Source organism: Microcaecilia unicolor, chromosome 1 (genome assembly GCF_901765095.1).
Source record: "Microcaecilia unicolor chromosome 1, aMicUni1.1, whole genome shotgun sequence".
Classification (NCBI taxonomy): Eukaryota; Metazoa; Chordata; class Amphibia; order Gymnophiona; family Siphonopidae; genus Microcaecilia; species Microcaecilia unicolor.
In genome coordinates, this window is record NC_044031.1 from 461,060,906 (window position 1) to 461,079,633 (window position 18,728).

The following is an 18,728-nucleotide window of genomic DNA, read 5'->3' on the forward strand; positions in this document are numbered from 1 at the left end:
GGAACAAACATCCCTACGGGGATTCGTTTCACCATGCGGCTTCCTTAGGTGACTCGATGCTGCCTTTCTTCTATAGTACTGCCAGTTCAACTATTAAACTGGCAGTATTATAAAAGAGTACTGAAAGACTGGAGAATAAGAGGAACGGGCATGGGGAGAACAAGGGTGAGGAAAAGGTGAAAAGTCATAGGTAGATGAAGTAAAAAGAAGGAAATTAAAGAATGGATAATAAGAATGAATTAAATCTGGACAGAGAGAGAGAGGCAGAAAATATTGAAGAAAACAAAGAAAAAGGAGAGAAAAATGACAAATGGACAAGAAACCCTGGCAAGAGAGTTAAGAGAAGATGAAGGAAAGCAGAATAAAGAGACTGGGAGCAACACAATTAGAAAAGTAAATGGCCAGACAACAAAGGTAAAGAAAATAATTTATTTTTAATTTAGGATAAAGTAATGTAGCTTTGTTAATAAAGTTTAAGAAATGCAAATAAAACACAAATAGAAAATTAGGTGATGCCTTCACTGATTTTAAAACATTTTTGATTAGCTTTCAGAGACCAACACTTCCTTCCTCAGGTCAGGAGAGGATACCATAACAGCATTATACTGACCTGAGGCAGGAGGTTTTGGCATCTGAAAGCTATTTGAAAAGGGTATTAGGCTATTAAATAAAATATTTTCTGAAATGGCCGTGGGTTTGAGGTGTGCCAGGGGGTGAAGCCATGTAGAGCGAGTGGAGCCAATGCAAAGTGGGGTGGGGCTGGGGTGTGTACTAAAATCTCCCTCTCAAAAATTGGGACCCCTTGGCAGCGCTGTTGAAGCAGCTGTCTTACATCTAGAAGTAAGGAGGCCAACCAACGCCAGAAAGACACTGGAAGATGTTTTGTTTTCTTTTTGTTTTTTTTCTGGGGGGGTTGTGTGCACACATTTTTACTTTTTCCCATTTTTTTGGCATTAATATTTTGGGCAGAGAAGGCTTGGGGAAAGGGAGATTGTACTGTGTTCATGTGAGGGTATATACTTACCAGTTAGTGTGTTGTTGAATCACAAGATGGGCTATCCGTTCTCCAAGAACAGTGTTGTCTTCTTCTGTAGCAAGGCTGCAGAGACAAACAGATAATTTACACAAAGGAACACATTCTTAGGGGTATGTTTACTAAGGCGTGTTAGCATTTTTAACACGCATATAAATTTAAGCCGCATTAAACGCTAATGCGCCAATACATTCCTATTGGTGCATTAGCGTTTAACGCGTGTTAACATTTAATGTGCATTAAAAATGCTAATGTGCCTATAGCGCACCTTTGTAAACACAGGCGTTAGAGTAAAAGTGTAAAAAAGTGTTGAAAAAGAATGTTTCAGTGCACTTATCTGGGACCCATTTCGGGAGCTGGGAAAGGAAAAGAAAAGTGATTAGGCACTGATGTATAGCCAAGAATCTAAATATTTCAGTTATTTTAACTGATTCTAATTGTTCACTGGTTTTAGCTATATTTAAATATTTAAACTGGTTTTAAACATTTTAATATCAAAGCACTTTACAGCTGCAGTCAAGCTGTCAGCTAGTTTTAATAACTCAAACTTATTACCTTTCTGTGCAATAACTTTGTTACCTTAAGAAAATCTGGTGGGAGAGTCTCTTGCTCAGTGGCTGCTGGAATCACACACCTGGGATATTTAAACGGGTATTTTAATACTTCTGTAATACCTTTAGGTGGAAATGTACTCTAACTCAGGGGAACCACCTTACCCCAACCACTGTAGCGCTGAAACCGAGGTAGTGTTACAGTGAGTTCTGAGACAGACTGAGGAAACGAGTAGCTCTCTCTCTCTCTCTCTCTCTCTCTCTCTCTCTCTCTCTCTCTCTCTCTCTCTCTCTCTCTCTCTCTCAGCTCCCTGTCAGGCTGCAGCACCACTGTTAGAATCTTCACTCAGTGGTCATTTCAATTAAATGATATTAAACTTCTGCTCAACTGAACCTGTATCCCTTAATAACTCTCTATCCAGGTTCGTCAGACTGAGGACCTTTATTAATTCATCACAGCTTTCAATTTATTTTTTTTTAAACCCCGGGATTCCTCAGACACCTCAAAGATCTTTAAAACCAGTTTTTAAATATTTCTTCCTAGAAAATGAACATTTATTCATCCATCCATTTTATTTTTAATTCCTTTCAACATATATTTTCAGCTTTTCCCCCACAAAAATTCAATCAGATCGGAACACTTCACTTTCTCTTTTAAAAGAGATATTTACTCACTTTAAAAGCAGCTTCTCCACACTCAAACACACTCTGTCCTTATTCTTTACCATAAACTTAATAAAGACAGATAAGAGGGTTTCATCAATGTCTCAACTCAAATCTTCAGCACATCTCTCAGCTGCTTCCCTTTCAAGCCTACTATTCTGGAAATAGGGGAGGGGGGCACCAGCATGGCAGTACCCTGTTATTCATAGCATCCTGTGAAGGTAGGTGCCCAAGTCATATACTTCAATCTTGGCACTAAACTGAGTCAAGAGTTAAGCAGGAGAGCTGAATCGGGAATATGAAAGAAAGCCAGGATTCAGTAGCTGAGCCAGGAAGAAAACCGAACCAAGAAATACATATAGTTTGGAGGGCAACCTGTCCTTGCCCCCTTTTAAATGCTACCCATTTCTACTTTTACCTCTTCTTGCTGCTGCCATGTTATTTCTTTGAGCCAGTGTAACACGTTGAGCCCATATGGTCTACTGCTACTGCCTCCTATGGGATTTAACAGGGGGAATAATTAAGGCTGATGGTCTTCCTTTCTAGTCCCTTCTCACAGGCAGGTGCTCAAAATTCCGGTGCTGTTCCAAACCTTAGGCAGCTGTTTCCAGTTCTGCAGGAGAAATGTGCTCAAGGCACAATCCTTCCGCAGAGGAGGTATGACAGGTCCAGGCTTTTCTCCCAGACATGTCAAACCTAAAAGCCCTGGGGGTCTGGTGGACCTCCAGACTCCCTATCCCGCCAAGCACAAGGGCCTGGAGGTCCAGTGGACCCCCAGACCCCCTCACCCCCTCAAAAACATGATCACCCCACTACCCACACCACCAAACACAAGGAGACCTGGAGGTCCAGTGGACCCCCAGACCCCTCACCCCCCCCCCCCCCCCCCCCCCCAGCAAATAGCCCTCTCCATCAAAAATACCCTGGTGGTGGGATCCTCAACAGGTCCAATGTGACTTCCCCAAAGGCTAGCCCTCGTGGTCTAGCAGTGGGGTCCTCCCACAACCCAACCCTCGCCCCTCATACCTTAAAGTTGGAGGAGGAGGAGGAACTAGCACACCACCTCAAAATGGTGGTGCCCTGCCCAGTACATCCTGGGATGCACTGAGCGGGGCTTAACTACCATCTCACCAGTGGAGTACCTAGGGTAGTTGACACTCGGGGCTGGTCATTTTTAACACCCCCCTCCAAAATCCAGCACTAGGCATACCAAGAATACAAAACACTCAGGACCTATAGAGCAATTCTACCATACCATAAGCAGTCATTTCTACGAGTCACACAAGGAAAAGGAAAGCATCTTAAACACTACAGTGAGCACTAGAACATCAATTCACCTATTGTAAAACGAAACCAGACAGAATAGTACAGATCGTTGATCCTGCACAATCAATGCCAACTGAAAGCCATGTCTTTTTCACAAACACAGACAAACCCTAATCCACTGTAGAATAAGTAATCATAAACTTTCTATGTAGACAAAAATTAAACTGAACCCCCAAGATGCCAGACTCTGCATACAATGCAACACCACAGAAACAGAAAATTTCCCCTAGTACTGTGCAAAATATAAAGACAGCAGAAGTAAATTTGAAAAAACTAACAAATACCAATCACCACTTTACAAATTAACAAATAGAAATAGAACAAATATAGAAAATAAAATACCATTTTATTGGACTAATACATTTAGCTGTCAGAGGCCAAAATCTTCTTCCTCAGGTCAATATAGTATAGTGCTGTTACAGTATCCTATCCTGACCTGAGGAAGGGGGTTTTGTTCTCCGAAAGTTAGTCAAAATTTATTAAAATTAGTCCAATAAAAAGATTACCTTAGTTACATGTTCTATTATAAACATTTATTAACACAGCTACAATACTACTTTATTCTAAAGGAAATTATATATATACTAGGAAAAAATGCCCGTTTCTGAGCGGAATGAAACGGGCGCTAGCAAGGGGCCCCCTCCCTCCGTCCCTCAAAGCTACTTGCCTTGTTCGCCCTCCCTCCGTCCGTCGAAGCTACTTGCCTTGTTCGCCCTCCCTCCGTCCCTCGAAGCTACTTGCTACCTTGTTCGCTGTGGGCCATTTCGGCCCTCGAGTGTCAATACCTCCGCCCTCGACATCATGACGTTTTGACGCGTCATGACGTTTCGACGCGAGGGCGGTGCAGACACTCCAGGGCACACCGGATATCTCGGGCGCCTCAACTTCCGTGGAGGCTTCAGAACATTGGGGTTGCCTTTTATATATTGTAAAGAGTATGTAGGCAGCTCTCGGGAACAGAAAGAAAAGAGGAGAGCAAGAAACTACAACTCCCCGCATGCCTCAGGGGAACCCTGGGCTAAGCAAGAATACCCCCGTTACAGGCAGGCACCCCCCAAGAAAGAACCAGAAATAAGGAACTACAACTCCCAGCATGCCAAAAGGGAACTTGGGGATAAGAGAAACTATGTGCATTCCCATGAGTCACCAGAGGAGGGCCGCAGGGGAAGGAATAAGGCTGATTCTCCAACCTGGTGGAAGAGGTGGTGGAACAGGTGGGTGGAGAAAGAAGAGACACCAAAGAGCTTTAATGAAAGAAAGGGTGAGCAGCTGGGAGAAGGGCGGGGTGAAGAGAATATGGATTGGGCTCCTGAGGAGAGAGAGGCAGAGAGTGAGCCTTGCCCTATGGAGTTGACTGAACCGGAGAACACCCTGGAAGAGCCGATGGACTTTTCAGCTCTGGCTCAGCGAAAGCCAAGGAAGTAAGGGGGGCCAAGCCGGGTCAAGCGGGAGGAGGTCAGGTAGGAGTATGACTGACCAAGAGGGTGGGACCCTAGGCTTTGAGCCCGCGCAGAGCCATTACTGTGTTTTGAAAGCCTGGCTAAACTGAGCTGTGTTGTGAAAGCTTGGCTAGAACTGAACTGTGTTTTGAAAGCCTGACTAAACTGAGCTGTGTTTTGAAGCTTGGCTAAAATTGATTGAACTGTGTTTTTGAAAGCCTAGCTGGACTGAGCTATGTTTTTGAAGCTTGGCTAAAATTGATTGAACTGTGTTTTTGAAAGCCTAGCTGGACTGAGCTATGTTTATGAAGCTTGGCTAAAATTGAACTGTGTTTTGAAAGCCTGACTAAACTGAGCTGTGTTTTGAAGCTTGGCTAAAATTGATTGAACTGGGTTTTTGAAAGCCTGGCTGGACTGAGCTACGTTTTAAAGCTTGGCTAAAATTGAACTGTGTGTTGAAAGCCTAGCTTGACTGAGCTGTGTTTTGAAGCTTGGCTAAAATTGAACTGTGTGTTGAGAGCCTAGCTGGACTGAGCTGTGTTTTGAAGCTTGGCTAAAAATTGAACTGTGTTTGGAAACCAGGGCTGAATTGCGCTGGGTGTTTTTTTTTCTTTTTCCTGCTACTCTCCAGGGGACCGGGAGAGAAAGCAGCGGTTGAAGCCTGCACGGTGTAGCAGTGTTTGTTGTTTTGGAGAAGCAATTGAGAGAAGGAGGGACGTTCCTCCTATTCAATAAAAAGCTTCCATATATTTGTTTTTGAGAAAAGGGGAGCCATACAGGAGTGTGTTTTTTTTTTTCTTGTTTGGCTTTTTCTTGGAAGAGCTGCAACCCGGGAGGAAAGAGGATCCACTTTACAATTGGTGTCAGGAGTGGGATCGCTTCGCGGACCTGTCGCTCGAGGAGGCCAAGACCAGCAGGACAGAAAAGCCCGACGGAGGGGCCAACGCTGAGAAAGGTGCAGACCCGTCTGGGGTTCCGGTAAGCGGGGCCTAGATTGGGGGAAATAAAGGGATCCTAGTAAAAGGGGAAACATAAGTAGTGAAACCGCACTTGGAGGTGTCCTCTGTTTTTTTTCCCCCACCAGGAGTCGCTGTTCCGGAGCAAGGATGGACCCCAAGGAGATCTTCGCTTGGATGACGATGCAGTTCCAGAAACAGCAAGAACTGACGGGGAAGATGGTGGAAGACTCCTTGACGGCGGCACGAGAGCAGCAACAACCGGTGCTGAATATGCTCCAGGACTTTTTTCAGCGAGGGATCGAGGCTCCCAGGGGCGGTGGAGCCGGAGCAACTGGACCGGGGCCAGGAGGAAGCGGTGCGGTAGGACCTTTATCCCTGAACTCACTTACTTGGGGAAAGTTGTCTGAGCAGGATAATGTAGATGATTTCCTGACCGCCTTCGAGAGGGTGGCAGTGGCAGCAGGGTGGCCACAAGAGCAGTGGGCCATGCGGTTAGTGCCTTCATTATCTGGGGAGGCTCTAGGAGCCTTTAGAGACTTGGCTCCTGGGGACGCTGCCAACTATGGGAGGTTGAGAGAGGCCATTAAAGACCGGTATGGACTGAGTACCCAGGCTTATAGGCGTAAGTTTCGGTCCACTAAATGGGAGAAGGGGGAAACCCCTAAATCGGTGGCCACTAAACTGATGGACTTGGTAAAAAAATGGTTGGAACCTGAGCGCCACACCACGGGAGAGATTCTTCAAGAATTAGTAGTGGAGCAGTTCCTGCAGGGCCTTCCCAGGGAGATTAGGGCAGGATTGGTCCAAAGGGGCTGTAAGACGGTGGAGGCCGTGACAGCCGGGTTGGAGTGTTATTTGGAAGCCCAACATTGGGGAGAACCCGACCTGGAGGGGGGTAAGCCCCGACCTGTGGGAGGCTGGGGTTCCAAAAGTTCCCTCTTTAAGACAGATCCCCAGGGGGGGAAACCCGATTACGGCTGGGGTGGTAAAAAGCCCGTAGTGCCCTCAGGCCCTGAAAAAAAGGCCCCCTCGTATGAAGGAAAAATCTGTTATAAGTGTGGGAAGACTGGGCACTTCCGGAGGGATTGCCCAGGACGAGAGGGATGGACCTCGCAGGTTGCCCAAGGGTTTAGGCCTCGGTATACTGCTAAGGTGGAGGTTGAGGGTTTACCGATTGTAGCCATGTTAGACTCCGGGGCAGACCAGTCCATGATCTCTAGGAGGTTATGGGAACAAATAAGAAAGAGGAGGACAGGAGGTAAGGATACCTATGATGGAGCAGTGGCTATTCAATGTATACATGGGGCCAGTACTCGTTATACCCTCCATAGGGTTCACGTGAAGGGGCCCACAGGGGAGATAGAGATAGCCATTGCCGTTCTGCCCAGACTGCCACAGGAGATGATTTTGGGAAGGGACTGGCCCCCCTTTTCCGAGTGTATTAGTGAAAAAAGAGTGTTGGTCACTACCCGCTCTCAGGCTCGGCGAGACCCTGAGGCTGAGGAAGAGGGAATAGGAGGTATTTTTCCTTTTCAAGGGGAGGTTTTAGGGGAGCCGGGAAAAGAGAGAAAGGGGAAAGCTTTGAAAAAAAAGGAGCAGAGGGGCAGACGGGAGGCCTTGGAGCAGGCAAGAAAAGAAAGTTATCTGCCAGTGGCCCCGAAAGAATTGAGCGAGCAGTTTCCCCAGTTTCATAGGGAGCAGGCCACGGACCCTACTTTAGAATATGCCTGGGAACGGGCCCGACAGGGGGAGGGCCAGGAAGCCCCGGGGTTCATGATAGAGGGGGACATTCTATATCGCAGGGTACCCAATTGGGAGAACTCTGAAGCGGGGAGACAGCTAGTAGTCCCCCAAGCTTTCCGTCCCCTAGTAGTAAGGCTCGCGCATGATCACCCTTTGGGGGGGCATAAGGGCTCCCAAGCTACCCTGACTCAGATATTGGGCCGGTTTTATTGGCCATGAGTTTATGGGGAGGTGGAGAGGTATTGCAAGTCCTGCCCCAACTGTCAGAAGGTGACAGACCGGCTACCGCCTAAGGCACCGTTAAAACCCCTTGCTAGAGTGGAACAACCGGGGAGGAGAATAGCCATGGATATTATTGGCCCAGTAATAAAATCTCAGAGAGGCTTCCTCTACGTTTTAGTGGTTATGGATATGGCCACTAGGTACCCCTGGGCCATTCCTTTGAGAAGCATATCAGCGAAGGTCATTGCCAGGGAACTGATAAAAATCTTTTGTGAGGTGGGGTTCCCCCAAGAAGTTTTGACCGACAGGGGGTCCAACTTTATGTCAAGTACCTTAAGGCAAGTGTGGGAGGCTTTTGGGATACAACATATCCGTACGGCGGCCTACCATCCTCAAACTAATGGGATGGTGGAACGTTTTAATAGAACTTTAAAGGGTATGTTAAAAAAAGCGTTAGGCGAGGATAGGACAGGTTGGGACCAACTGTTACCCTTCGTGCTATATGCCTACAGGGAGAAGGTGCAAGACTCATTAGGAGTTGCGCCTTATGAATTGATGTTTGGACGGAGGCCCAGGGGCATTTTAGATATTTTACAGGAACACTGGGTACCCCCGGACACCTCCGATCAGTCAGTGGTCGAATACCTACAGGATCTGAGGACCAGATTAGATAAGTTACAGGAATATTCCCAGGATAGGTTTGAACAGAGCCAAAATCGTCAAAAGGAATATTATGATAAGGGTACTCGTGAGAGGGAGTTTGTAATAGGAGATAGGGTCCTTATCCTAATCTCGGAGGATCCTCATAAGTTTGCCTCTAGGTGGAAGGGTCCCTGGGTGGTGAGGAGGAGACTTGGGCCTCTTACATATGAGGTGGCGAACGAAAAGGGGCGGGTTCAAACCTTCCATGTTAACCTGATGAAACCCTGGGTAGCAAGGGTAGGCTTTCAGACCCGGGGAGAGGAAAAGGAGGGAGAAGAGTTGGGACCGCAAATAAGAGATATTTTCAAGCCCGGTGACCCAGGGGTTAATCCCCGGTTGACACAAGTACAAAAGAAAGAGATAGGAAGGCTCCTGAAAGGGTTTGATGATGTGTTGACGGCCTGCCCGGGAAATACTCACCTAGTGGAGCATGACATCATAACGGAAAGGGGTAAAGTAGTTCGGTAAAAGCCATATAGGCTGTCCCCCATGAAAAGGAGGGAGGTGATAAAACAGGTCCAGGAAATGTTAGACTTCGGGGTGATCGAAGAGTCAAATAGCCCCTGGTCAAGCCCAGTGGTGTTAGTACCAAAACCCGAAGGGGAGTGGAGATTCTGCATAGATTTCCGCCAGCTTAATAATATCTCGCAAGCAGATGCATATCCTATGCCCTATATTGAGGAGCTGGTGGACAGGCTAGGATCTGCACAATATCTCACCACCCTGGACTTGACAAAAGGGTACTGGCAGATTCCCCTTACGTCAGGGGCACAAGCTAAGACTGCCTTTAGTACGCCCATAGGCCTGTACCAGTTCAAAAGATTGCCCTTTGGCCTTAATTCAGCAGCTGCAAGCTGCCAGAGGTTGCTGGACAGGGTTCTCCGACCACATCAGGCATATGCCGCCGCATATATGGATGATGTGGTAATACATAGTGGAGACTGGAACACCCATTTAAACCAGGTAGAGGCAGTGCTGCAGGCTTTTAGGGATGCAGGTCTCACCCTGAACCCAAAAAAATGTTATTTTGCGCAGTAACGGGTGAAGTATTTAGGGTATAATGTGGGAAGGGGAGAGGTCCGGCCCTTATTGAATAAGGTTAAAAGCATCCAAGAGTTTCCCAGACCAAACACCAAGAAACAATTGCGTAGATTCCTGGGGATGGTAGGGTATTACCGCCGGTTCATCCCTCATTTTTCCGCAATGGCCACTCCCTTGACTGACATGCTGAGAGGGAAGAATCCGGACCACTTGAGGTGGGGAGGGGAGGAGTTGAGGGCATTTGAACAGATGCAGAGGGCCCTGTGCCAGGAACCTGTGCTGAAAGCAGTTGATTTTGAAAAGCCCTTTGTCCTTCAAACAGATGCTTCGGGGAGGGGGTTAGGCGCAGTGCTGTCCCAAGAGCATGGAGGGGAGGAACACCCGGTGCTTTATTTAAGCCGGAAGCTCCTGCCTCATGAGGAGCATTACTCCACCATAGAAAAGGAGTGTTTAGCCATACGATGGGCAGTGCAGGAGTGTAGTGTCTATTTAGAAGGGAGAAAATTTAAGTTGGTAACGGACCATGCTCCCTTGAAATGGTTGAATGTGATGAAGAATAATAATGGGAGACTAATGCGATGGTACTTAGCATTGCAGCCTTTCCAATATTCGGTGGAGCATCGTCCCGGGCGATGTTTAGGAAATGTTGATGCCCTGTCCCGGGTGGAGGAGGAGGAGGAGGAGGAAAAAGAATGGGGGGATAGAAGTTTAAGGGGGGGGGGGTATGTAAAGAGTATGTAGGCAGCTCTCGGGAACAGAAAGAAAAGAGGAGAGCAAGAAACTACAACTCCCCGCATGCCTCAGGGGAACCCTGGGCTAAGCAAGAATACCCCCGTTACAGGCAGGCACCCCCCAAGAAAGAACCAGAAATAAGGAACTACAACTCCCAGCATGCCAAAAGGGAACTTGGGGATAAGAGAAACTATGTGCATTCCCATGAGTCACCAGAGGAGGGCCGCAGGGGAAGGAATAAGGCTGATTCTCCAACCTGGTGGAAGAGGTGGTGGAACAGGTGGGTGGAGAAAGAAGAGACACCAAAGAGCTTTAATGAAAGAAAGGGTGAGCAGCTGGGAGAAGGGCGGGGTGAAGAGAATATGGATTGGGCTCCTGAGGAGAGAGAGGCAGAGAGTGAGCCTTGCCCTATGGAGTTGACTGAACCGGAGAACACCCTGGAAGAGCCGATGGACTTTTCAGCTCTGGCTCAGCGAAAGCCAAGGAAGTAAGGGGGGCCAAGCCGGGTCAAGCGGGAGGAGGTCAGGTAGGAGTATGACTGACCAAGAGGGTGGGACCCTAGGCTTTGAGCCCGCGCAGAGCCATTACTGTGTTTTGAAAGCCTGGCTAAACTGAGCTGTGTTGTGAAAGCTTGGCTAGAACTGAACTGTGTTTTGAAAGCCTGACTAAACTGAGCTGTGTTTTGAAGCTTGGCTAAAATTGATTGAACTGTGTTTTTGAAAGCCTAGCTGGACTGAGCTATGTTTTTGAAGCTTGGCTAAAATTGATTGAACTGTGTTTTTGAAAGCCTAGCTGGACTGAGCTATGTTTTTGAAGCTTGGCTAAAATTGATTGAACTGTGTTTTTGAAAGCCTAGCTGGACTGAGCTATGTTTTTGAAGCTTGGCTAAAATTGAACTGTGTTTTGAAAGCCTGACTAAACTGAGCTGTGTTTTGAAGCTTGGCTAAAATTGAATGAACTGGGTTTTTGAAAGCCTGGCTGGACTGAGCTATGTTTTAAAGCTTGGCTAAAATTGAACTGTATGTTGAGAGCCTAGCTGGACTGAGCTGTGTTTTGAAGCTTGGCTAAAAATTGAACTGTGTTTGGAAACCAGGGCTGAATTGCGCTGGGTGTTTTTTTTTTCTTTTTCCTGCTACTCTCCAGGGGACCGGGAGAGAAAGCAGCGGTTGAAGCCTGCACGGTGTAGCAGTGTTTGTTGTTTTGGAGAAGCAATTGAGAGAAGGAGGGACGTTCCTCCTATTCAATAAAAAGCTTCCATATATTTGTTTTTGAGAAAAGGGGAGCCATACAGGAGTGTGGTTTTTTTTTTCTTGTTTGGCTTTTTCTTGGAAGAGCTGCAACCCGGGAGGAAAGAGGATCCACTTTACAATATATATATAATTTCCTTTAGAATAAAGGAAATATATATTATTTACAGTTTGTCTCTGGTTTCTGCTTTCCTCATCTTCTTTTCACTGTCTTCCTTCCATCCAGCATCTGTCTTTGTTCTTTCTCTGCCATCCAGTATCTGCCCTCTCTGCTGTCCCCGCCATCCAATGTCTGCCCTCTCTCCCTGCCCCTTCCATGCACATCTGCCCTCTATCTCTGTCCCTGTCTGCCCTCTCTCTCCCCCTTCCATTCACTGCCCTTTCTATCCCTTCCATCCACTGTCTGCCCTTTCTGCCCCTTCAATCCACCATTTACCCTCCTTCTCCCATCCACCCATCCAGGGTCTACCCTCCCTCTCGCTCCTCCTTCCATCCAGGATCTGTCCCCTCTCTCTCTCTCTGCCCCTTTTTTCAGCCCCCAGTTCCAGCCCCCTTATCCCACCTGCCCCTAGTTCTAGCCCCAGCCCACATCTCCCACCTGCTCCCCCTTTTCAGCCTCCAGTTTCAGCTCCTCTATCCCACCAGTCCGCAGTTTCAGCCTCAGCCCTTTTCTCTCACCAGTCCCGAGCTTCAGCCCCAGCCACTTCTCCCTGTCCCCTTTTCAGCCCCCAGTCCCCCAGTTTCAGCCCCTGCCCCTTTTCAGCCCCCAGTTCCAGTACTAGCCCCCTTATCACACCTACCCTTCTTTTCAGCCCCCAGTTCCAGCTCCCTTCATCCACATGCCTTGCATTAGGGACCCCCTTTTCAGCCCCAGCTCCATTTTCCCACCATCTCCAGGCATGGCCCCCATTTTCTTGCATGGCCCCTTCTTTCACATCTACTATGAACAGCTGACAGAGGTTGGAGAGCTTACCTGCAGGACAACGGAGTGGCTGACTCATATGGAGGGGGATTGGCAGGTCCACGCAGAATCAGAAATCAGCTGTCCATGCAGAGAAAGAGCGGGCATCCAACTGGCCAGATTGCGCTAACCTCACCAGCCAATGACCCTATCTTCAGTCCAGTACCGTCAAGGAGCAACCTGGTCCAGCAACTTCCCCCTGCTCTCCAATTGAACCTCACCTGGAGAAAAACAGCCTTACACCAAAGGAAACAGTTTCATTCCACGCGTGATTTGAAATGCACTGTGTGCACAGTAGCGGAAGGAGGATCCGACCTACCCAGATTGCAGAGTCTTCACCCGCCGATATCCTTGTTCCCCAGCCTTGTGTGGGAACGATTTTGCCTACTACTCCCTCATGCTCTCCAACTGCACCTCACCCAGGCAAAAGACAAAGTGCAACAACAGAAACAGGACACTCCAGTCCTCAGGTAGAGCCACACCGAGGTGGCATCAGAGAACACCACCCAAAGGACAGTGCCCTGATGAGTGCAGAGAGGAAACAGTAAGGAAAGCTACCCCACAGGTAAAGACAAGGGAACCAACATTCCAACCACCATATGGATACTCTACTGGGCAGACCTTTCCCACTGACACACCACTACTCCGCCCTCTCACAGATACACTTCATTCCACACATTTAGCTAATCCTTGACCATTCAGACCATATTGAAATTCCATCCTAAATACACTAATTTGGCAAAACCTAGAAACACCCCCCCCCCCCACACACACACACACATGAAATGCAACACAACACAACACAGTGTCCTATCCCACCTCCCCCCACCCAGAACCAAAATAAAGCTACAGCACCTAGCAACACAGACAGCAGATAGACAAAATGAATGTCACCAAACTTCTACTAAGTATATCCATCCTTACTCTACTATCCACCTCAGTACCCCTCATGTAAGGTGACAACAACATAATACCAACACTCCTCAGCTTGAATCACCCTACTGGACACACCACCTTCCATCAAGGTCAACCTCAATCACAAACCCAAACCCAAAAGCAACAACAACCCAAACACCACAACCAGCCAAAAAGGAAACTAACTAAACCCCAAACCCTACCAGACGTCAATTAGTGACAACCCCTAGAGCTGTATTACCTGATGACAATTATCTCCCAATACCAGTAGGTTACATCAACACAAGATCAGTGGTCAACAAAACCAAAACATTCAAAGACTGGATACTAGACGAAGACCTAGGTATGATCTTTCTAACCGAAACGTGGTGCATTGTAAAGATTACCCCATAATCCTAAACCTATTTCCTCCTGGATACAAAATTTTGAATTGGACCAGTACTAGGAAGAAAGGAGGGGGCATAGCACTCATTTACAGATCCTTATTCACTTTGGAACCAATTACAGAATCCATAACACCACAACTGGAAATTGCCTCACTTAGAGTAAACGACAAAGCCTTACAAAACAACCTAAGCTGCATACTTTTCTACAGGCCTCCAGGAAACTGGAAAACAGCCCAAACACACTTCGTGGACTTTATCTCCAACACCTGCACAACCATCTTCAACATACTGATAACAGGAGACATAAAACTACACTTAGAAAATCAAAACATTGAAAGCACAAAGGACTGCATAGAATTCCTGCACCTCTGGGACTTCCAATGGTCCCAGAACCCCCTACTCATATCAAAGGACATGCTTTAAACCTAATAGTACACAGATTCTCACCCAACCAGGACTTTACCATACAAAACCAAAAATGGACAGAAATTCCTTAATCCAACCACTTCAAACTACACATGACCCTCTACTGGAGAGAATTAGGGATCACCCTAATACAACCAAGAACCATTCATAACTCATGAGCAAAAGTTGACGCAACTAAATTCTGGGCCTCCATCTGTGATGATCACTGGTCACCTCAAAATAAATCAGTGGATTTAATAACAGATTGGGACAAAAGATGTACCACCATACTAAATGAGATAGCCCCCATGAAATACAAAAGCATATAGGAAAGGAAACTGGCTCCATGGTACGATGACACAAATAGCTAAAATGGCTCCATGGTACGATGACACAAATAGCTAAAATAGCTAAAAACTCAATTCAGGAGACAAGAATGAATCTGGAAAAAATAAACAAAAACAAATACACCATTACAGCCTGGAGGGATTTACGAAAAAGATACAAGAATAGAACAAGTAGGCTCAGATTACAAAGATACGAAGAAAGTCTATAAACTTGTAAACAACCTATTAAATACCAAATCTCTCATGGCAGGGAACAACAACCCCTCACCAACACACGAATTGGCCAAATATTTCAAAGAGAAAATCATCAACTTAAGGAAGCGTCTTCCACAGACTACCACCAACTTTGAAAAGCTAATAGACAAACTCAACTACCCCCCCCCCCCCCCGAGGAATCACCAGCAGACAGAACTTGGACAACCTTTGCCCAACTTACCAACGAAACGGTAACACAAGAGATAAGAAAATTCTCGAGCACACACTGCACACTCGACATCTGCCCCAACTATATTATGACTGCTCCTCCAAATTGTTTCATTGACTAATTAACCTTCTATCTAAACTTCATGTTCCAAGAAGACCTGTTCCCAAAAGAAAGGGCAACATACTCCTCACGCCGGGTAGCAACTTTCAAACTGTCACTAAATAAGGAAAAGACTCACTGCATGATACTCACTTCACCATACAGTACCGATCACTTTACATCCATCAATGCTATGGGAACAACTATCCCCGTAGCAGACGACCTGAAGATCCTAGGAATCACTGTAGGTCATGCACTATCCTTCGACAAACAGGTCACAAATGCTACAAAGAAAATGTTTCAGACAATGTGGAAACAAACGCATAAAAACATATTTCTCACAAGACGTCTTCCACTCCCTCGTCCAAACCATGGTTTTTGTACATGCAGACTGCTCTAACGGAATCTACGCAGGATACAAGGAACAGACCTTAAAGAAGTTACAAACTGCACAAAATACAGCAGCAAGACTTATATATGGTAAAAATCGATTAGAAAGCGCAAGACCTCTACTCTAAACCCTACACTGGCTACCCATTAAATCACGCATATCATTCAAAATCTGTACCTTGGCCTTCAAAATAACCTTTGGCTTCACCCCAGCCTATATGTCTGACCTAATTACTCTACCACTACGCAATGCAACCAAGAGTTCAAGATCCTACCTAACCCATCACTTCCTCAAATGTCAAGGCCTGAATTACAAAACCACATACACAACAAGATTCTCTTACGTCTGCTCCAAAATCTGGAACTCATTACCGAAAAATCTAAAATCCATAAACAACTACCTACAATTCAGAAAACACCTGAAAGCACCTTTTTAAAATACTCCTCCTAGAGGGCAACACTTAGCCTAACAGCAAACAAACCACTACTCCTTATCCATGCACTGAACTAATCTTACATGGACCACCCTTGACTGAACTTTGCTGATCACACCACACTACCTCTAATAAGTAACCTGTATTCTATTAATTCTACTGTAAGCCACACTGAAACTACCAATGGGTGGGAAAATGTAGGGTATAAATACAATAAAATAAATAAATATGATAGTTAAGCCCTGCCGAGCAGGGCACCACCATTTTGAGGTAGTACCCGCAAAGAAGGTAGGGAGTGATAGTCCCTCCTCCTCTAACTTTAAGATTTGAGGGGAGGGGGTTGGTTGGAGGTATCCCACCGCTAGAACACCAGAGCTAGCCTTCAGGGGGGTCAGTCAGGCTTGTTGAGGATCCTACTGGACCACCAGGGTATTTTCAGTGGAGGGGGCTATGTGCCTTGGAGGGATGAGGAGTCGGGGTCCACTGGACCTCCAGGCCCTTTTGTGTTTGGTGGGGTGGACCGTGGGTGGGGGTTATGTGTTTGGAGGAGTGAGGGATCTGGGGGTGCACTGGACCACCAAGATCTTACATGTATGGGGGTCTGGGGTCCACTGTACCTCCAGGACTGTGTCGGCTGGTCTCCCCTATTCCTCCACTGCTCGGCAAACCCTAATGCCAGCTCCAAGCTGGTGTAGGGTTTACCATGGGAGCAGCACCCTTGCTAGGCATGCTGCCCTTTGAGCATTAGGGAGGAACATGGGAGACCCTCTTTTGCATACATTTGCATGCAATTAATGGTCAGATCCAATGATCTCATTGTTTCACGCGCTTGCCAGCTCTGATCATCAGGCACCGGCTAAAGCGGGCACTAGTCCTGCACTTATGGCCTCTAGCACTCTCATTTGCTTTTGAGCATCGGAGCATCAGTTTGAGGCTTGACCACATAAGCACTCTGTACACTCTTTCACAGTGAGTCCCTTACTGTGGAGTTTATCTTCTGCTGTACAAAGATAGACTCCACAGTAAGGGACTGTGAAAGAGCAAAGAAATGACAGATAGAGGTGCAGGGGAAGGCAGAACAAAGAGCATACACACATTGTCATAATGTCTTTATAGGTGTGAATCACTCCCCTCTGCCTTGCTGTGTGGGTGCACAGAAGTGAGTGTTTGTGCTGCAAAAATTCAGGATTACTGTAAGAATGTGGTGTGCCCATGTAAGTACAACAGGCAGGCTTGTTTTAGGTAAGTATTCTCAAGATAGGCAGTGGTACACAATTTTAGAGGACCTGCTTCCAACACAAAGCACAAAAAAAATGAAAGATGATACCCTGTCCTTTAGAAATGGTGATGACTCCAGCACAATATCCCTCTTTCTCTCTCCTACCAAGAATCCTTGACTTTAATTTTCTGACAAATCCCTCATTATGAATTGTGTCAAATGCCTTCTGAAAATCTAGATATATTATATTTACCTACTCATCCTTGTTCAAGTGTGTATTTAACCCCTTCAAAAAAAATCAAGCAGCTGGGTAAAACAAGGCTTTCTTTTGCTGAACCAGTGTTGGCTCTGCTCCATTAATCTATGTCTATCCAGATGGACAGTAATTGTACTCTTCAGAATAGCTTGTACCATTTCACCTAACAAGATTTCCTTTTGCTAAATCGGTGTTGGCTGTGCTCCATTAATCTATGTCTATCCAGCTGGACAGTAATTTTGCTCTTCAGAATAGCTTGTACCATTTTGTCTGCATTAGGCTCATCAGCTTGTAGTTTCCTAGATCATCCTGGGTCCCTTTTTAAAAATGGGAGTTATGTTGGTCACCCTGCAATCTTTGGATATCATACCCTATTTGAACAAGAAGCTCCAGATTATTAGTTATAAGACTGCAGATTCATTTTTGAATTCTTTTAGTACTCTAAAGTGCATGACATTCATTTTTGAAGATGAGCTGCTCTTTAGTTTGTCAATTTTCTTTATTACATCTTCTCAGTTGTCTATGATTTGCTTCAGTTCATCTGAATAATGGGCCAGCAGTAGTTCCAAATTGCCACATTGCAACCCTTTAGTAAAAGGGCCCCACAATGAGGTAAGTCTAACCTCTGAACATCTAACAGAAACCTAAGCTGTTTAGGATTTAAAAAAAAAAAAAGAATTTGTGTCCCATGATTTACAGTCCACTACAAGAAGAAACAGCTCATTGAGGAAATATTAACTATACATTTACAAGGAAATCACAACTGGAATTGGCCCTCAAGGAACAATACCTGCTGTCTCAAAAGCCAACATTTCTTTCTAAATTCTTGGGTATCCTTTTCTAAGTCAGGAAATATCCTAACTTTTTTGACACATAAACAGAAGTAACCTGTGCAAAAAAATAAATCTCAGGATATGATCTTTATCTTATGGGAAAACACACCTGATGATCTATACAGAGGTTTCCAGATAAGGAAGGATTATCTCCTTCCTATGTAGTCAATCTTCACTTAGAAATCCGTGAGGATTTCATAGGTATAAAATACAGTTTGGAAAAAGGGACAAAGCAGCTCTAGGAATTTGCAAAACCTTTTCCATGTTCTTCTTATATAGATCCACTGAGGACCCCAAAAGATGTTTTGAAAAATTAAAGACCCTCAAGTTCAAAGGACAAATTGAATTTTCCATATATTCCAGTCTTCTATTCATTAAATTCCTTATCTTTTATCAACATT